Genomic DNA, 20,001 nt, shown 5'->3' with positions numbered 1-20,001 from the left:
AAACTAAACCACTTAGTTTATTATTTAAACTATATATTGTGTTATATAATGTAAATTTGTAATTTTTTATATTATTAAAATATTTTTTCAGCATATAAATATTTCAACTTTAAAATTTAATTATTTTCAACAATATAGATATAAATGTATTTTTGGATTACATTATTGCAATTATCAACCATTTTACTTATATAAATGGATTAATTTATCTAAATAAAATATAAATGGACTAATTTATATAAAATATAAATGTACTAATTTATCTAATTTATTTAGATGATTTGATATATTTAATTTTATAAGAAAAACTTTAAATAATTTGAAATATTTAATATTTAGTTTTGTAAAAAAATATGATTAGTTTTAGCCTATCATCCATTCAACTTATATAAGTGGACTAATTTATTTAATTTTTTTTCGTTTTCCCGAAGCTAGTACACCCATTATTGTATAGCACAGAATGATACTTGCTGCGAGTATGGGAGAGAAACTTTTGCAGATTTTCAAGTGCTCTGACCATCTGAATCCTACAATAATGAATGGCTAATTTGGACACTCAACTCCGCCTCTATAGCTCAGTGGTAGAGCGTCAGTCTTGTAAACTGAAGGTCCGTAGTTTGATCCTGCGTGGAGGCAATATTCAATGTCAAAACCGGCACGTCTATTTTATTTAGGTGAGCACGTTCGATCCTGCGTGGAGGCAATATCCCATGCCAAAGCCGCCATGTGAGCACGTTCGATCCTGCGTGGAGGCAATGAGCCAATTTTTAGAGCCAAAACCAGACTCTGCAACGTGATGATTGCTGACTGAAAAGTTTGAAGCCCGGTAAAACAATAGGGCCATGCCAATTCAAGCAGCTACACATTTAAGAAAAAGAAAGGGAGTTGTCTATAATGCGACTTTTTGGAGATTCCGGCGGAAGAAATTGAGGCTAAATCTTGATTTGTTGCAGTTAAAATGGTTTTTTAACTGCATATTTGGATTCAGCACCTTGGAAAACCCCTGGGACGCTTTCATTGTGCAGAAACTAGCTATCAAACTTGCGATTCTAATAAATTCCTGCCGGATTTCGACCGGAAAAACCCACCGGAAAAGCTTTCAAAAAGTCGCGTTATAGACAACTGCAAAAGAAAGGGGGCAATAAAGTAGCCGTAACTTCAAACAAAGAACGGGCGGGGATTGCAGACTAAAAACAGGTTTATCCAAAAACGACGTCTATGCACTCTTAATAGGTTATATAAGAGACTGTTAATAGGTTATTTAAGTTTAAGTCGGGAGTTTGGGGTATAATGTTTGTGTGGTTGTGGAGGTTTAGTTTCCACAAGTTTAACCATTCTTATAAAAATCATAAAAAACTTAACGTTGTTGGAGGTTGTTGGAGGTTTGATAAACATTAAATATATACTTAAGAGTATATAACCTAAAAATTGCTCCATATGCTACACTTTTTTTTTTTTTTGGGTTATATTCTAAAATTCTGATACTTTAAGGAAGTAAATTATTTAAATTCTCTCATATTCATCAGATTTCTAAGAGAGCTATACAAATATTCATTTTTATTTAACTTGCAAGTTCTTATATAATCTAAAAATAGGATATAGTAGAGAAATGAATGGTTTAATCTTTCCTCTTCATTATATTTCTAATAAAGTTTTTTCAATAGAAAAAACGCCTTTTTATATATAGAAAAGAAAGTACATTTACATAGTTATTTTACAAAATAGTTCAATCAGTTTCTTAAAAAAAAGGAAGACAAAACAAAATTTCTAAAAGAAAGTGTCTAATATCAACAAGTGTTATCCTATCACCCTCTAATCCTTCCTATGTTTGTTCAACATATAGAAAAAACCAAAAAGCCTAAGTGCATTCATTACAATATATCATAATATAGAGTAATCTAAGAAGTAGGAATGGTGCCCATAGCAATTTTGAATCTTGATTGAATTTGGCATAGTGAATGACCTTAGGTGATGATGTAATTCCTCTTTTCGAGAGGAAGTCAGCGATGGTATTTTTCTCCTTGTAGATATGTTTGAAGTTAGTTCTGAATCGTGATTGAATTTGGCATAGTGAATGACCCTAGGTGATGATGTAACTCTTATTTTCGAGAGCAAGTCAGCGATGGTATTTTTTCCCTGTGGATCTGTTTGAAGGTGTGATGAAATGATCCTATCAGAATGCGGATGCACTTCATCCAATATGCCAATAGAGGAAGTTGAAAGCGTGTGACCCGCTTGATCCAGTCTATGGAGCCTTTAGATTCTTCGTATACTTGAAGTTCATTGATGTTAAGCCATCTTGCAATGAATAGTAAACCCCATAATGCGATGATTTCCGCCCTGTTATTGGTACCTCTACCACCCCCCACCAGAAATGGTGATAGTTGCCAGGTTCAATGACAATGAGGACACCACATCCGCATTGACTATTATTAAAGGCCCCATCAAAGAAACCCGCTAGGATCTTATGCCAGACATCCTGTAGAATAATCTACTGTGAATTTATAACATGTTTCATGGGACCTGTTTCAGAGAAATATGACACAATCCCCAGGACATAGTGCCTTATGTCTACCTGCTTGTGCTCAAATATCTTATGGTTCCTACAACGCCAAATGCCCCAAATGATAAAGAAGGGCAAGGTGCCAAATTCTTGTTGAGTCACAAACCAATGTTTAAAACATGCCACCAGAGAATGTTGATTCCATTCACCATCAATATGTAAAACTTGTAATACCAAATTCCAAATTACAATGGCAACGAGACAACTCAATAAGAAATGAAAAACATCCTCCAAATATTGCATACACAGAATGCAAATACAAGGCCCGATGAATCCTCTGCTAGATAAAATCTCCAAAGTGAAGATTTTATCAGGCCAGCCAACCGAAGCATATATGCTCATATATTCATCTCTACAACTATCCAATGTAATGGTTATTCATCTCAATTTTTCTTTTTTTCACTCTATATTTCACAGTGAATTATGCTCGCGACTACACAAAATCATGGCAAACAAGAAGTATAATTGTATAAAAAATTAATTGATATGGCTTAAGCCTTATTTGTATAAACAAAAATGTTGGAAAGGCGAAGGAGACAAAGCATGAATTCACACAAAACACGAGCTGCTGCTCTTCTATTGATCACACAAAACATGATGATTACAATGAACCCAGTGAAGGGTATTTAAACCTTTTCGACTAGCTAATTGCCTAAAATATCTTGACATGCAACCACATGCAATCACACACTCAAAGTCGTTTATCACTTAACTCGACTTGACTCAACACTCAAACACTCAATCATGCAATCACTCAGTTAACTAACTCTCTATGTTTAGCCAACTCCACATGCAGGAGTAATTATCTTATTTTAACACTCCCCCCTTAATTACGATTGCTAAACTAAAACACGACTGCCGGTCTATGTCTCAGCTAGGCTAATTACAACATCCAAGTTTCTTCTATGAAATTCAAACACATCTTGTGCTAATGACTTAGTAAATATATCAGCCAATTGATCACTAGATTTACAAGGCTTCAAGTGAACTTCTCTATTGCTCACAAGTTCTCTAATAAAGTGATATCTAGTATCAATATGCTTGCTCTTCTGATGAAACACACTATTCTTGGATAGTGCAATTGCTGAGGTGTTGTCACAATATATTATTGTTGATCCTTGTTGTTTCTGCTTGAGTCCATCAAGTACTCTTCTTAACCACACTACTTGACATGCTACTGATGTTGTTGCTACATATTCTGCTTTTGCTGACAAAAGTGTCACAATGCGCTGCTTCTTAGATGCCCATGAAATCACACCTGAACCAAGGTGGAACACAAAACCAGAAGTGCTCTTCCTATCATCCAAACTTCCTGCAAAATCACTATCTATGTATCCAATCAAATCCTTCTTTTCTGTGCTTGCATACATTATGCCACAATCTCTAGTTCCTGCTATGTATCTCAGAATTCTTTTTCCTGCACTCAATGTGTGTCTTTTGGAGTCTCCATAAATCTAGAAATCAAACTCACTCCTTGCATGATATTCGGTCTTGTAGCTGTGAGATACATGAGGCTACCAACCAATCTTTTGAATAAAGTTGGATTGACATATGATCCTTCATCATCCTTGAATAACTTTGTACCTGTTGCAACTGGTGTAAGGACAAGTTTGCAATTTTCCATCCCGAATCTTTTCAACAAATCTTTGGAATATTTATTTTGACAAATGAAAATTCCTTTTTCAGATTGCTCAACTTCTATGCCAAGAAAATATTTCATGAGACCAAGATCTGTCATCTCAAATTCGTTCATCATGGTTGCGTTAAATTCATCTATCTCAAAATCACCTGTAAAAATCATGTCATCAACATATAAGCAAACAACCAAAATCTGTGCATGCTCATTTACCTTTGTGATTGGAAATTGAACCGGTAAAAACTTTAAACATCAATGCCAACCTCACACCTGAACAAGAAACGAAGCTCATCCATCTGTTAACAAAATATCAAGAAGCATTTGCATGGGATTACCCTGATATGAAAGGAATTGATCCCCAATTATGTACACACCACATTTATATAGAAAAAGATGCCAGACCTGTTCGTCAGCCGCAAAGAAGACTTAATCCTCATCTAAAGGATGTGGTAAAAGCTGAACTTCAAAAAAAATTTAGATGTCAATTTTATCTATCCTATTTCTGATAGTAAATGGGTCTCTCCGCTTGTGGTGGTACCAAAAAAGAATGGAAAATGGAGAATTTGTGTGGATTACAGGGAACTAAATAAAGCAACACAAAAAGATCATTTTCCTCTCCCATTCATAGACCAAGTATTAGATACTTTAGCAGGAAAGAAATTCTTTTCTTTCCTGGATGGCTTCAGTGGATACAATCAGATTCAGATTGCCCCTGAAGACCAAGACAAAACTACTTTTACTTGTCCTTGGGGAACATTTTCTTATCGGGTTCTACCCTTTGGCCTATGTAATGCTCCTGCCACATTCCAAAGGGCTATCCTTAGCATTTTTGCAGATTTAATAAATGATGGACTTGAAGTATATATGGATGATTTTACACCATATGGAGATGATTTTGATCTAGCACTAGACACCCTAGAAAAAGTCCTACAACGCTGCATTGCTACCAGGCTTTGTTTAAGCCACAAAAAATGCTACATGATGATGACCGAAGGACTTATCCTAGGACACTATGTTTCAGCAGCCGGCATTCAGGTAGACCTGGCTAAAATTCAAATACTTTTGCTTATTCCTACTCCTACTACTCAAACAGAGGTACGCAGCTTTCTTGGATTTTCTGGTTATTATAGACGATTTATAGAACATTATCCGCACATTGCTGCACCTTTATATGCACTAATTGGTAACGTTGATTTTCTTTGGACAGAAAAATGTGACCATGCTTTCGAGGATCTAAAGAAGCTCGTATCTACAGCCCCAGTCCTTCGAGGACCAAACTGGGATTTACCATTCCAGATATCATCTGATGCCTCAGATACAGCCATTGGCGTAGTCCTTGGGCAGGAAGAGGATAAAAAACCATATGCCATCTATTACATCAGCAAAAATTTATCCCCTGCTGAATTAAATTACACTGTTACTGAAAAAGAATTCCTAGCTGTGATACATGCTGTCAATAAGTTTAGACATTATATTACAGGCTATCCTGTTATTTTATATACAGATCATTCTGCCATTAAATATTTAGCAAATAAGCCTGTCACAAATGCCAGAGTAACTAGATGGTTGATTTTATTGCAGGAATTCAACATCACAATCAAGGATCGGCCTGGAAAAGAAAACCCTATAGCCGATTTCCTCTCAAGAATACCAAAGCCAATCGATGCAGCAGCAGTTGAAGATCAATTTCCAGATGAGCACCTGTTTGTTGTTGTTGTTCAAAGACCCTGGTATGCTGATGTTGCCAATTACCTTGCAGTAGGTAAGCTACCAAAACACTTAACCCCTAATGAGCGCAAGCGGATTGTTCAGAAGAGTACTCGATTTTCGTGGATTGGGGGCTATTTGTTTCACACAGGGGCAGACATGCATATCAGGAGATGTGTTCGAGAAGATGAAATCTTTGCCATCCTAAAAGCCTGTCATGATGGACCGTGTGGTGGACACTTTGCTGAGCGTAGAACTAGACATAAAGTATTGCAGACAGGATACTACTAGCCCACGATTTTCAAAGATGCAAAGAAATTTGTCCAAGCCTGTGACAGCTGCCAGCGAGTAGGACGACTTGGTCAAGCCGACAAGATGCCTCTGAAGCCACAATTAGTCATTGAACCATTCGAGCGATGGGCTCTTGATTTCGTTGGCCCCATCAACCCATCATCAAATCAGAAAACATATATCTTGGTGGCAACAGAATATGTCACCAAATGGGTTGAGGAAGAAGCATTGCCAAGAGCCACAGAGGACTCTGTAATACAATTCCTATTCCATCTATTTGTACGTTATGGCCTTCAAAGGGAAATAATTACAGATGGAGGACCACAATTTATTGGAAATAAATTAGCTGCAACACTCAACAATTATCATGTCCAGCATAAAATTACTACTCCATAACATCCACAAGCGAATGGGCAAGTAGAAAGCAACAATAAGATAATAGAATCAATCCTAACGAAAACCATTGCGTCACATAGGCATGATTGGGCTGCTAGACTACCTGAAGCACTGTGGGCTTACAGAACAACATGGAGAAGCACCACTGGTTACTCACCTTATCAATTAGTGTTTGGAAAACAACCTATTTTTCCCATAGAATTTGAAATCCAAACCTTACGAACCGCACAGGAAGTTGGCCTAGATCTAAGCGAGGCACATATCATATCATAGCAGCCTCTTACGTAATCTGTGCATGCTCATTTACCTTTGTGAAAAATAAGGGCTCTACTCATAGTCCAAGCTTTGCACTAAAATGGAATGTACTCATAGTCCAAGGTTTGGATCCATTCTATATCTTGGTAGCATATGTTGATAGACTCACGGAGCACTCCATTCACATTCACATACACACAAATATGAACATATGAGGTGTAATCATCCATTATAGTGAGTTATGAAACTTTAACAAAGGAACTTAGGGTGTTTTAGACACCTTCAATAGTTTCTTGTTCCTAGAATTCCAAAGGTAATACATTTTGTTACAAACAAAGACTTTAATGAATGTTTCTTTATTAGGACTAAATAATATTTTTTAGTGTCTCATATGTAGACTAGTGTCTCATATGTAGACTAGTTGAATTGGAAAAAATAGTGTCCTCTAAAAATATGCTCATTGTCTTCCACATAGGTGAAGAAACCCTTGGAGCCTAGTTTGAGATCACTTTGTCCTTTCATTTTGCATGTAGTATTGACCTATCACGTGAGGTATTTTTAAGAGGGCCAAATCACCATGAATTTTACAACAACTATGTGGTCCTTTTATTAGATGTGGTTACCCACATTTGGAGATGTGCCATCATACTTTAGGTTCTCCTTCACTTTGGCCAAGCAACCACTATGTAGTTTTAAGGCTATCTTCCTCTCACCAAGTGCATCTATGGTGGTATCCAATCCTTCCTTGCACCACTCTTTCCATTCAATGGTTGTTTGACAAAAAAATACCACATCATTCCACATCGTTGAAAGATAATGTCTTTTCCGACAAGGAGTGGGGCATTGACATGCTTCAAAAAGGACACACTAATGTAAAAAACCAGAAAATGTTCAAGCAATAAGAACCAAAGTGTAACATAGTACCTAGATAAAAAAAAAATTAGAAGCACCATCATCATTTCTCAAAATAAAGTCTATATTTAGATCCTATTAATTAAACATAAAAAACTATATAATATAAATTACAAATTCATAGTAATTTTTTTTTCAAATAAAAATATTTCAATGAAATTTTATACTTTCCATATCTATATAAAACTATAAAATAATTCATATTTAAAAATTTATCACATTTTTTCTTCTAATTTTTATAGAGATGATTAATTTATAATTATTAATGAAATAATAATAAATCTTACACTATTATATTATAATTAACCTTAAAAAAATAATAATCAATTTACTTTACTACTAAATTTTTATAAACAAATAAAAATCTTCATAAATGTCTTTCATTTAAATTAAAAAAATATCAGCTTAGAAAATTTATTCTCATATAATTATAGAATACTTGATCCAATTATTTACTCATAATTCACTTACATAGATTTGATGCCATTCACATATTGCCATGCATGCAGAGCTTCGTTACATCTCAAGTGTAACTATCAAAATATCAGTAGTAATATTAATGTGCCGAAACACTTAGCTTTAGAATGAAAGTTATAGAAGACTTTGAATTGATATTTATGATGAATGTTCTATGGTGTGTGTTTGCCTTTTTCTTACCAAAAAAATAGATGATCCATACTATGTTGGGACAACCTCTTTTCTTTGATCATACAACACACCTTTTTCTGCCCTGCAATGGCTTTTTCTAACTTTGATCTGTTAAATAGAGTTGCACGTTACAACAACATAACCTACCTATAAGCTCTGCACCAGTGGCAGAGAAACAAAGGTTCTAGAGTACGTCCTACACCACAGTTAATTCTCTAATGCTCATCAATTTGGAGGCTCTTGTTGGGATTTTCTCCAATGACCATCATATATATCTCAGAGAAGTTGAGAGATTCCCCAACAAATCCTTGAAATTGCCTAGGATCAAATGGGAAAGATCTCGATGAAATGTGTTCACATGCAAAGCTCTCAGAGAGACTGAACTTCAAAATAGAAACTACGAAAAATAAAGAAAACAATTAGTTAATACTTTATTTTTCATAACATTGTATTTTCAAATTCAAGTTATATTAATATAAATATGAAAAAAGATTAATTAAAATTTAAATTAAATTAAATCTCATTATAAACATTTATGGTAGTTGTTTGTAATATATATAAATTTATAAAAATACAACTTCATCTAACGTGTCAATAATTTTGTGAAAACTATTATTTTAAAATCAGCCATACAAACCTTTAACCGCAGTCCTATTTTCTGCAAATAACGCACAGTTAAAAAAACGCACCGTTGTAACAGATTCAACCTGGGCACCCTCCAAATATGATCCCGTCATGTTATAACCCAACAATCCAGCAATCCACACCCCGACGTTGTTGCCTCGGCGCACAAAGATGATTATCCCGGACACCATCGCTGGTGACATGCCCATTATTGTTACCCAACAACCATTATTGTTACCCCAACAATATGGTTGTCCCGACGAGGCTTCCCACCCACAAACAAACCCATCTCGGCTGTCAAACCCCGAAACCCTATCTGCAGTGGAGCTCCATAGACACTGGCCGCATCGCTTCGGAACTAGGTCACAAGTTCGGACATAGGGTTGCCGCTCGAGTCAAAAACAATGCAGTCATTGCAGCTGAAAAACAATACAAAAACAGTGCAGCCATTGCAGCTGAAAACAATACACTGTGAAAGCTTATTGTCTATCAGAGGATGCCTGACGAACACCTTGGAGAGCTTATCGTCTATCCTACGCTGCCCATCGAACACTGGTTTGTGTGGATGAAGTCTAACACAGTATCACATGGAAACCCGTTAGAGAATTGTAACTTACTAATAACCGTTTTCAATCGAATGGTGGAGGCTATTTCTTTCGTCTAACGCGTAAATCAAAGGCACACAAACATACAGGTGGCATGGGAGGGAAGTTCGTTTCAGAGGGAATGCCTTACAACGTAATTAACAATAAAATATAATTTATATTAAAAATTTAATTTAAATATAATAATTTAAAAATAACATTTATTAAAATTTTAATTTTTGAAATAATTTTTTTAATAAAAATGCTATTCAAAACAAAGCTAAAAAAGTTTTGATTCACTAAACATCATTTCATGAAATGAAACAAAATTTTGTTGTAACCATATGAAGGCTAACAATAATGCAACCTTATAATAATGTAACCATCTCTACACATTTTTCCTACATCCCTCCACATTTATTTTTTAGTGTTTTTTAAAGAATCAATTATTTGATTACATACATCCTTATGCATGATTCATTAGATATATTTTAATATATAAATTGGTGAAAGAGATAATATATTTTTTAATATATAAAATAATGATGATTAATGTTTAATGAAATTAAATTTGTTTTATTAAATCATTTTTTGGTTATTAGAGGAATCAACAATAAGGTTAGTTTTGTAATTATTTGTTCCCTCAAAAACACTTTTACTGTAATTATCATTATTCTAAAAAGTGACCACTTTCTTGATTCCTTAATGATTTTAGCCAAGGCTTGGCATATTTATGCCAACCTTGTTTTAGCCATAGGTAGTTTTGATTGGGTTTTGAAGAAACCTTATAAATCCTCGTCTTATATGTCTTTTATCTTGTTGTTATACATTATGTACCTAGTTGTAGTCATGCTTTCATTGAGGGGAAGGTTGAGTTTTACATGAATGAGATAGGGTGTATTACCTTTAATTTTGAGATTATATGTTATAAAACACTTATATATATATATATATATATATATATATATATATATATATTATATATATATATATATATATATATATATATATTATATATATATATATATATATATATATATATATATATATATTTAATTTAATTTTTTTTATTTTTTATTTTTTATTATCTTTCTCCACAATTTTCTACAAATGTTGTAGCCTCAAAATTCACAACCATGTGATAACAAGAGTGACAAGAGTCTCAAAGAAGAGTTTTATGTTATTCCATAGTCATATGTCTATTGATTTACATTGTTTTCTCAGGTCCATAATAAACTTTCCATACTCCATTTATCATTTTTCTCAATAATATAGTTCTAGTTAAACTTCATATTTGTATGAATTCACTTTCTCCCAACTATTATTTTCATACATGAAATGAGTGTAAGTGATACTTTTAGATTTAATGATCACAACCTTCATTTTATCAATATTAACAATCATACTCATAGTAAAGTAGAAATCCTTGAGAATTTTTATTTGTTCATTGAGATCATAGGGAATCTAGTCACAACCATTACAAGGCCTACGGGCCTACGTAATTTATCACAATGGGCTTTAAAGGCCTCATAGGACATAGAGGCATCATGATCCCAAGCAGAACCCAACAACCTTCCTTTATAATGGCATCCATACCAGTCCATTGGCCAATTAATATCAACCCCTCCTCTTCGATGGCCTATGAATTCTCCATATAGAGAGCTTGGTCTAACTATTATTTCTCCTTCTTTGTCAACATCCCCTCATAACTCACCAATTCATCTACAAACATATCATTCCCTACTACAAAGAGTTCCTCATCGGTGCAGTGGAAAGGTGTACTTTTCTCCTTCAGGGAACTTGACTATATTTTAACCACTTGTAGAAGGTGTATTGGGGTTTACACTTTCTTGTACAATGAAACAAATCGTTCTAGAACATTTTCTCCATCACATAAAATATGGGTCTAAAAATACTATGTTTAGTGAAGTCTACACACAAAACATAAACTGAATTGTGGTCACAGGAATAGGGGGAACAAGAATGCTTGTAGGTAATGATTTAGTGGATTTTATGATTTAACTTCATTCTATGTATATAAATCCCGACTCATCCTCCATGATTTACATTAACAACACCCAGGTGCACTTCAAGGTCGATTCCAACTAAGGATAATGCCAAAAGACACGCATTATCTTAAATATGCTATGTTTTTAGACTGCAGAATGGTGTCTGAAGGGTCGTAGTGCTCTGACTCAGGAGTCCACGACTTCACTAGATTGTGGGAATCATAAATACTCTTTATGCCTTCTCTTTCTTGAATCTGAAACGTTCTATGGCTCTCACACTTCAACGTGTTCACTCAGTTACACATTCAATGACATTACAAAGTTAAATAAATAAAAGTTAATTGAAACATACTACCAACAATTCTATAGGCTATTCGTATGATTAATACAAAGAAGGTTTTTTTAACAAAACATTAAGGAACATAACAGAAGGCACTTATTTCATTTAGAAAAATGGATTTCTTAGACTGAATCTTAGAAAAGAAATTATAGAGTTCATTCCTCCTTCGATTTTCCCACATTGACTTGTAAAACCACTTCAATATTTTTTTTTTTATTTTTTCCATTTTCCCCTCTAAAAAACCCAAATTTGGACTTTTGGAGTCCTTTTTACATATCCCCAAAGATATAAGATCAAATACCCACAATCTAACTTACTCATTTTCTTTAAATTATTAATTGACTCGTACTTGGATAATCCTTATGAAAAGATCTAATTTCTAATTATTATTTTTTCCTCTAATTTATTGTAACAAAAAATAGACATTCAACTATTGCTCAAACATGAAACTAAGATCCCTAGAAATTGAGCAGGGATTTTTTTTTGAAGGCCCCTACAATGGAATCCCAGGGAACAAAAATGATTCATGAACTCCCGTCCATGAGGTCTTTGAGCGTTCTGTTGCTTTTCTATATAATTGTAGAAAACACCCAAGTAGCATTTTATATTTGGTGATATCTCCATTTGACCAGGTACTCATAGTACTCTTTTCCTTAGGTTCTCTTCACTACTCTTTTGTCCAAAATCTTATCCATTTGTATTTTCTTGATTGTAGGTAACTACTTCATCCATTTGGCTTACTAGTCCTTATCATTATCTGGTTCAGTTGTTGGTAGTTGTAACCGCCTTCACCCACATTTACTCACTTTCACCATTTTCCTAGGGTAAACATGAGCTGAGGGTCACTATGATAATACTCAACCTCCTATCTGACCTTAAGGAAATGGAATCGAAAACTTAAGACCTTATTGACTTCCCTCAGGTGTAACAGGACCTCTAGGAGCTACCCAACCCCTCCAAGTGTCCAACCGTTGAGCTAACTCTCTTTTTCACTGACATGGACTCTCAGTCGTTCCCTTCACAAAGCTTCCAAGTGACTATATGCCTCCAGTTTCTCCCATAAGCCTGCTTCCCAACGACTATGAACTTTTCCAGTCAGTTCTATGCTAACATCTAAGCCACTTTTTCATGGCTAGGACTCAAGCCTCTTCCTAGAACTCAGTGAAACTCTCATAAATGATAAACAACATGGAAACAAAGCTTCTAATCCAAAAAATTGAACAATGACTTGACCTGACCCCTCCCAACTAGCACAAGAATTCTGTCAAACACATGGTAAATATGCAACCTACAGTTCATGAATGCATATCTGAACATAGGGAGTTGAAACTTATCTATGGCTTACCAAGAAGGACTAATGTCTTCTCACCATAGATATCATAACACCAATTAGGTCATGCATTTATTATACAAACACATTAACGAAAATGTGATAAGAACCATTCTTAGATCTGTCATATAACCATGATTATAACCAACATATAACCAAGTATATAATAATGATAGAACAATCATTAAAGCCATATAATAACAAGTATAATTAATCATCAAAGACAAAATAAACTTATCTCTTATTAACCATATGCCAAAACCAACCAAGTCAGGTACTTCCACGTACCACCCGACCATAGATTGGTTGAACCAAATATTTCTTTCAGCCAATCAACCTTGTGCCATATTCCAAGCATGAATGTGGGATCTCGTGGGATAAAGATATCCATAAAAAGCCAAGGGAATTCAGAAGTTAAACCACCTCCACCCTCACCATACTGTGATCTCACCTAAACCGGTCCCGAGATCACAAAGCCAAACCGAGCTTGGATACCTTAGAATTCCTTCACCATCCCTTGAGGAGTTTTCCTGTCTCCAACCACCTGTTGTGGGCTTCCTGGAGAAAACCATCTCCACCCACAAATCTTGGGATTTTCTTGAGACCACCTCACCCGGGTCTAAAACCTTCCAGCAATCCAAAGCTCAACCAAGAAAGAATCCCATCACACCATGACTATCTGGAAATGGCAAGGCAAGGCTAAAACCATTGTCGAAACCCAACAAAACCCATGTCAATGACGACAAATGAACCAAATATACACATGCATAAGCCATGCCTGCTGAAACCGGCTAGGGAATCATGCATACAACCTGTTACCTCCAAGTATTCCTGCTGAAGCTACTTGATCCAACCTTTCCTTGCTTGATTTTTGCTTTCCTTGTCCTCACTTTTCTTTCCTTTTCCTTCCTTTGCTTGTTTTCTTTCCTTCTCCTCTTAGTTCTCTTCTCCTCTCTGAGACTAATTCCAAAACTAAACTGAAAAAAGGCCCCAAACTAATGCTTTGATGTCTTTTTATTATTGATGCCTCTAATTTCTTCATTTTCCCTAATTTTCCTTTAATTTCCTCCTCACATGCAACCTATGACCTTTCACCTCCCTTTTCTCCTATTTGCCTTTATTTTCATAGCAAAATTCCAATTAAAGCCTATTTGCCTTTTCAAAGCCTTTTCCATTGCCTTTGCCAATTTCTCCTTAGCCATAATACACAACAAGTGATGCCCACTAGGATATTTCACCCAACATTCATCTTGGAATAAGTGTCCCATGACCTTGGTCTTATTTTTCCTTTATTAACTTTATTACATGAAATTTTAACTCAGGGTTGTTAGAGACCCCTCCCCCTTAGGGGGAACACCATCCTCGGTGTTCTATGACACCTAGAACCAACAAAAACACTGAAAACCAACAAATACTATCCATGGAGATTTAGAACCCAACTCATTGCAGTATTTATAATGAACAAACTACTTAAAAGAAAAACCATCATGACAAACATGAAAACCTGACAACCATACTGCTTATTGGAGTTTTATAAGACAACTCATTGTGATATTTACAATAGAAACCATACATAATTATGTACAAATACCAAAAACTCATTTGCCTCCACTGACAAACAATGAAGGATACATAGCCCACATCTGATTATCCATCTCCCATGTAGCTTCATTGGGCCCAAAGTGCTTCCCCTACACTTTAACCTTCTCGATTGCTCTGTTCCAAAGCATGAGTTGTTTTTGCTGCAATATGCACTGAGGTTCCGGTTGGAATTCTCCTTTTGGTTCAACTTGCAATACAAACCAATCAATAACATGATCAACATACTTTACGTATATTTTAAGCAATGAAACATGGAAAGCATCATGGAATTTCACTATTGGAGGCAGTGCAAGTTTGTAGGTCACTGGTCCAATCCTCTCAAGGATTTTGAAAGGCCTGCAATACCACGGTGCCAAATTGGCACATGATCCAATCCTCAAGGAGAACTTCTTGGGCGTGATGCGCAAATACACATTCTCCCCAACCTAGAAGTCCTTAAATGCCCTGTGTTGGTATGCATAGCTCTTCTACTAGTCCTGTGTTACCTTTAGATTCCTCTTTATAACCTGCATTTCCTGTTCCATTTATGCCAACATATCCAACCCAATAAGTACCATGTTCATTGGATCACTCAAACTGATGGGAGTATTGAAACTCCACGCATGCAATGCCTTAAATAGACTCATCATCAATGACCCTTGGTAACCTTTATTGTAAGAAAACTCGACCAATGGAAGGTACTCCTCCCATATCCTCTGTTGGTGCATGAAGTACATCCTTAGCATATCCTCCAGAATCCTATTGACCCTCTCTGTCTGTCCATATATTTGTGGATTATAAGTCGTATTGAAGGCCAATTCTATCCCCATACCTGCAAACAACTCCTTCCAAAACTTGTAAGTGAACTTAGCATCCCTGTATGACACAATCTTCTTCAAAACACCATGCAACCTCACTATCTCTCTGATTAATACCTGTGCCACCTCACTAGTTGAATAAGTAGTCTTCACTAGAATGAAGTGAGCTACCTTGCTTAACCTATCAATCACAACCATGATAGAATCATGTTGCCTCAATGTCCTTGGAAGAAATGTAATGAAATCCATGGAAATGACCTCCCAATAACATTCTAGAATAGAAATAGGCTGAAGAAACCCACCTGGATGCTTACACTCTGCTTTCACTTGCTAATAGTCCAAATATATAGCCACAATCTCTGCAACTTCCTTCTTCATATTCGACCAATAGTGGAACTTCTTCACTATTGTCAACATCTTCTGATATCCTTGTTGACATGAATATGGCTTGACATGAAACTCCCTCAAGATAAGCTTCTTGAGCCCATTGTCATTCGACACATAGATATTGCCCTTAAATCTCACCAAACCATCTCCATGTTAGTTTCTATAGCATCAGATGTGTTAGAGCCACAAAATTTGGTGGAGAGGCTAGAATACATGAGACCTCCAAGACCCAAAAATATTTTCTGGAAATTCCACCTAGAAGTATCTCAATTAGATTATTAGCCGATTTTTAAATATTTCCTAATTTTAAACTTGGGGAATATGGTTAATTAATCAGTAGTAATTGAGATAAAGTGAGAATTCTCTAGAAAATCACATGGATCAACAAGGAATTAATCTAGGCCCTTGATTAAGTTCTAATCTTGGTCATTGGTACTTCAACAAAATATTATAAGAAGAAGTCGATGGAGAAGACACTAGTGCAGATACTCAGTTTCCTAGGCAATTCGATTTTCTCAGTAGCAGAGATTCAACAAAGAATATAGAGTCAGAGGGTGAGTAGCAGGTGGCAGAGGAGATCGAAATAATTTCCGGAGGAAGTCTTCCAGTTCCATAAGAGGCAGTGAGAGGGATGCGAAATTCCGAGAGGGTCTGCACACGGATTGCACAAGAACAATAGTAGTCAGCTCGATCTAGCTTAAGGAGCTAGTGATTCAACAACTAGAGGCTAGGATTTTGGTCAGATGAGGCAGTGAGTCAGTTCAAGAGCCAGACAAAGATAGAGCTAAGGGTTTCAAAGGTTTCCAAAGGCAGTTGCAGCAGGATCTACGTAAGCTCTGGGTAGAAGTTGATGCAGAATGGATTATGTGTGGCCGGGGAGGAAATTTTGGGGACAAAAACCAGCTGTGGGGTGAGGGAAAATTCTCACAATAATATTTCGAGTATTTTTTCCTTTATTGGATTTCCAGTGGAGCATCCAAATTATTTTACTCAGATTTGCTGCTGAAGAATAATAATAAAACCTTCATCTGCTGCACTAGTTTTCCTAAGTTGGGTTTTTCTGAGGACAATTATCCAAAAAAAACTGTTAGTTTTTTGTTTGTGTGCTAGAATTTCTCAGTTTCCAGTATTTTATTTTCCGTAGTATTTTTATGGTGAAAATTGCAGTAGTGATTTACTCATTGAATAATTGACCGGAGAATCCACAGTTTTGTCATTTTTGAACCAACGTTTCAATCAAGGTTTACGCACCATATGAGGATAATCACGCAGCTGTTGGGGACATTAACGCAGCAATTGTGGGCAGTAACGCAGCAGGTAACCCATCAAATAAGTCAAACAGCGTCAACGCAGCAGTTGGGATCATTAGCGCAGAAGATAGGGACAATAACACAGCAGGTAACGCAGCAAATGGGTCAATCAATGTCAACGCAGCAGCTAGGAACATTAACGCAGCAAATGGGGACAATAACGTAGCAGATAATGAGTCAATCAAGGTAAACGCAGCTGAGGGTGTCATTAAATCAGCGGATGGAGACATTAGCGCAGCAGGTGGCATTAAAGCAGCAATGGGTAACAGTAACACAGTAGATGATGAGATTATCGCCTCAGATGGTGGCCACGCAGTGAGTAGACAATGCACAGAAACCCTAATGAATATCAATAGGGGTGTAGTCAACACTCAAGGTTTCAATGCAGGTAATAATAATAATATTGATGGAGTAAATAGCAGATGGAAGAAGGGTTTTATGGATGAAAGCACTCCAGTTAGGAATCATAATAATGGAGCCAAAATGGGCAATAGAAAGAAGAATGAAAAATCAAAAAGAAAAGTAGTTAACCTGTCCTCTTTGGAATTGGATACTGTTGTCACTAATATTCTCAGCAAAGGATTAGGGTTTGCAGTAACACCTAAAAACCTTCCCCTTGAAAAGATGATTTGTAGCATAGAGGAAGGGATCAGCAACCTTACTGTGGAGGATAAGGAAGCACTGAGGCAAGAATGCTCTCTAATCATGAGGAAAACCAAAATCCCCAAAAGCAACCTCAGCAAAGAAGAACGAAAAGCCTTCAATTCCTTGCGAAGCAATGACAAGGTAGTAGTTCTTAAAGCTGACAAAGGAGGAGCTACGGTCATTCTGGACAAAGAAGATTATGTTTGTAAGATGAATGATCACCTAAATTGTGGCAGTTATAAGAAGCTAAGCAGCAATCCCATCCCCAAAATCGTGAAGGATGTAAAAAAGATTATCTCTAGTTCAAACCTTGACGAAAAGTTAAAAAAGAAGTTGACCCCCTCCTGTGAAACTGTTCCCAGAATCTATGGATTACCCAAAATCCATAAGGAAGGGGTCCCCCTTAGACCAATAGTTAATACTATTGGTTCCCCAACCTATGAGCTTGCGAAATATGTTGCAAAAATTCTCAAGCCCCTTGTTGGAAACACTGATTCCTTCATCAAGGACTCCCAAGACTTTGTGAACCTTATTAAGAATGAAAAATTGGAACATGATGATATCCTTGTAAGCTTCGACGTGGTATCCTTATTCACTAAGATCCCTCTTGATGAAGCCATTCAGGTTATAAAAGAAGTTGCTGATCCGGGGACTGCAAAGCTGGCTGAGATCTGCCTAAGGTCGACTGTGTTCACCTTCCAAGGAGTATTTTATGAACAGACATCCGGTGTGGCGATGGGGTCCCCCCTTTCGCCAATAGTGGCCAACCTTTACATGGAATACTTTGAGAAGAAGGCCCTGAATTCATATCCTTTGAAACCATCCTGGTGGAAACGATTTGTCGATGACACCAATATAAAATGGACTCATGGTAAAACAGAGCTCGAAAAGTTTTTTACTCACTTAAATTTGATCTCTCCAGATATAAAGTTTACAATGGAACTTGAAGAAAACAAGAGCATTCCGTTTTTAGACGTCCTAATCATCAGAAAAGAAGATGGCTCTTTGGGCCACAAGGTTTTCAGGAAATCAACCCACACAGAGAGTTACCTCCATGCCGATTCCCACCATCACCCTGCGCAAAAGATTGGTGTTCTAAACACGCTGGCCATCAGAGCCCTTCGAATTTCCGACTCAGAGCACCTAGAGGAAGAGAAGAAGCACCTAATCCTAACTTTTAAAAGTATAGGCTACAAGGAGCAGGAAATTAATAAGGCCATAGTGAAAGCTGAAAGGAAGTTGTTGTCCCATGAGCCTAAAGCTCAAGACCAGCCTAACTGTGGTATTGTCTTTCTTCCGTATATCCATGGGGTTACGGACAAAATCGCCAAAGTCCTAAAAAAGAAAAGCATTATCACTCATTTCTCTGCCCCAGGTACTATCAGACAAAGTTTGAGGTCCGTTAAGGATGATATCGACAAGCAGCAGCTTAAAGGAGTTTATAAAATAGAGTGTTCCTGCGGAAAATGCTACATTGGTGAAACAGGTCGCTCCCTCCAGACAAGACTCAAAGAACATGGCGCGGATATTAAGAACGAAAGATCTCGTACTTCAGCCCTGGCAGAGCACTCCTTAAAGACAAAACACCATATCTGTCTCGAAAGCGCATCAATTATTGCTAGGGAAGAGCAACATCAGAGACGAAAGATCAGAGAAGCGCTTGAGATCATCAAACATCCTCATAATCTGAACAGAGATAATGGCGTGGAGATTAGCGGGAGCTGGCTTCCCTTGATCAAGGAAATAAAAAGCGCAAGCACTTCCCCTGGTAATAGGTAAAGGCCTCTAGCAGGTAAGTTATCCCTCTCCTTTCTTGTGTCTTTAATCTTTGTTTTCATTTAGATCTAGGTATAGGACTTTGGTAATATTCTAGAATATTCTAACCCTAGATATTATTTTCCTTTTGGCATTAATATTCCCTGGGTTAAAAATTTATTTCTTTTTAGAATTCTTTTTACCTAGGTA

At 36.3% G+C, this 20,001-nt stretch overlaps 1 non-coding gene across 1 annotated transcript; it reads left to right on the top strand.

Annotated features, from left to right (window-relative positions):
- Window positions 1–564: 564 nt before the first annotated feature.
- On the top strand, window positions 565–636 carry TRNAT-UGU (transfer RNA threonine (anticodon UGU)). Its single transcript has one exon. It is a non-coding gene; the product is annotated as a tRNA-Thr (tRNA).
- Window positions 637–20,001: the final 19,365 nt, after the last annotated feature.

Source organism: Pinus tabuliformis, chromosome Q (genome assembly GCF_031772625.1).
Source record: "Pinus tabuliformis cultivar Carrire ecotype Pingquan chromosome Q, CPIR1, whole genome shotgun sequence".
NCBI lineage: Eukaryota > Viridiplantae > Streptophyta > Pinopsida > Pinales > Pinaceae > Pinus > Pinus tabuliformis.
Note: the sequence above shows the minus strand (reverse complement) of the source record. Positions and strands in the feature narration are given on the sequence as shown.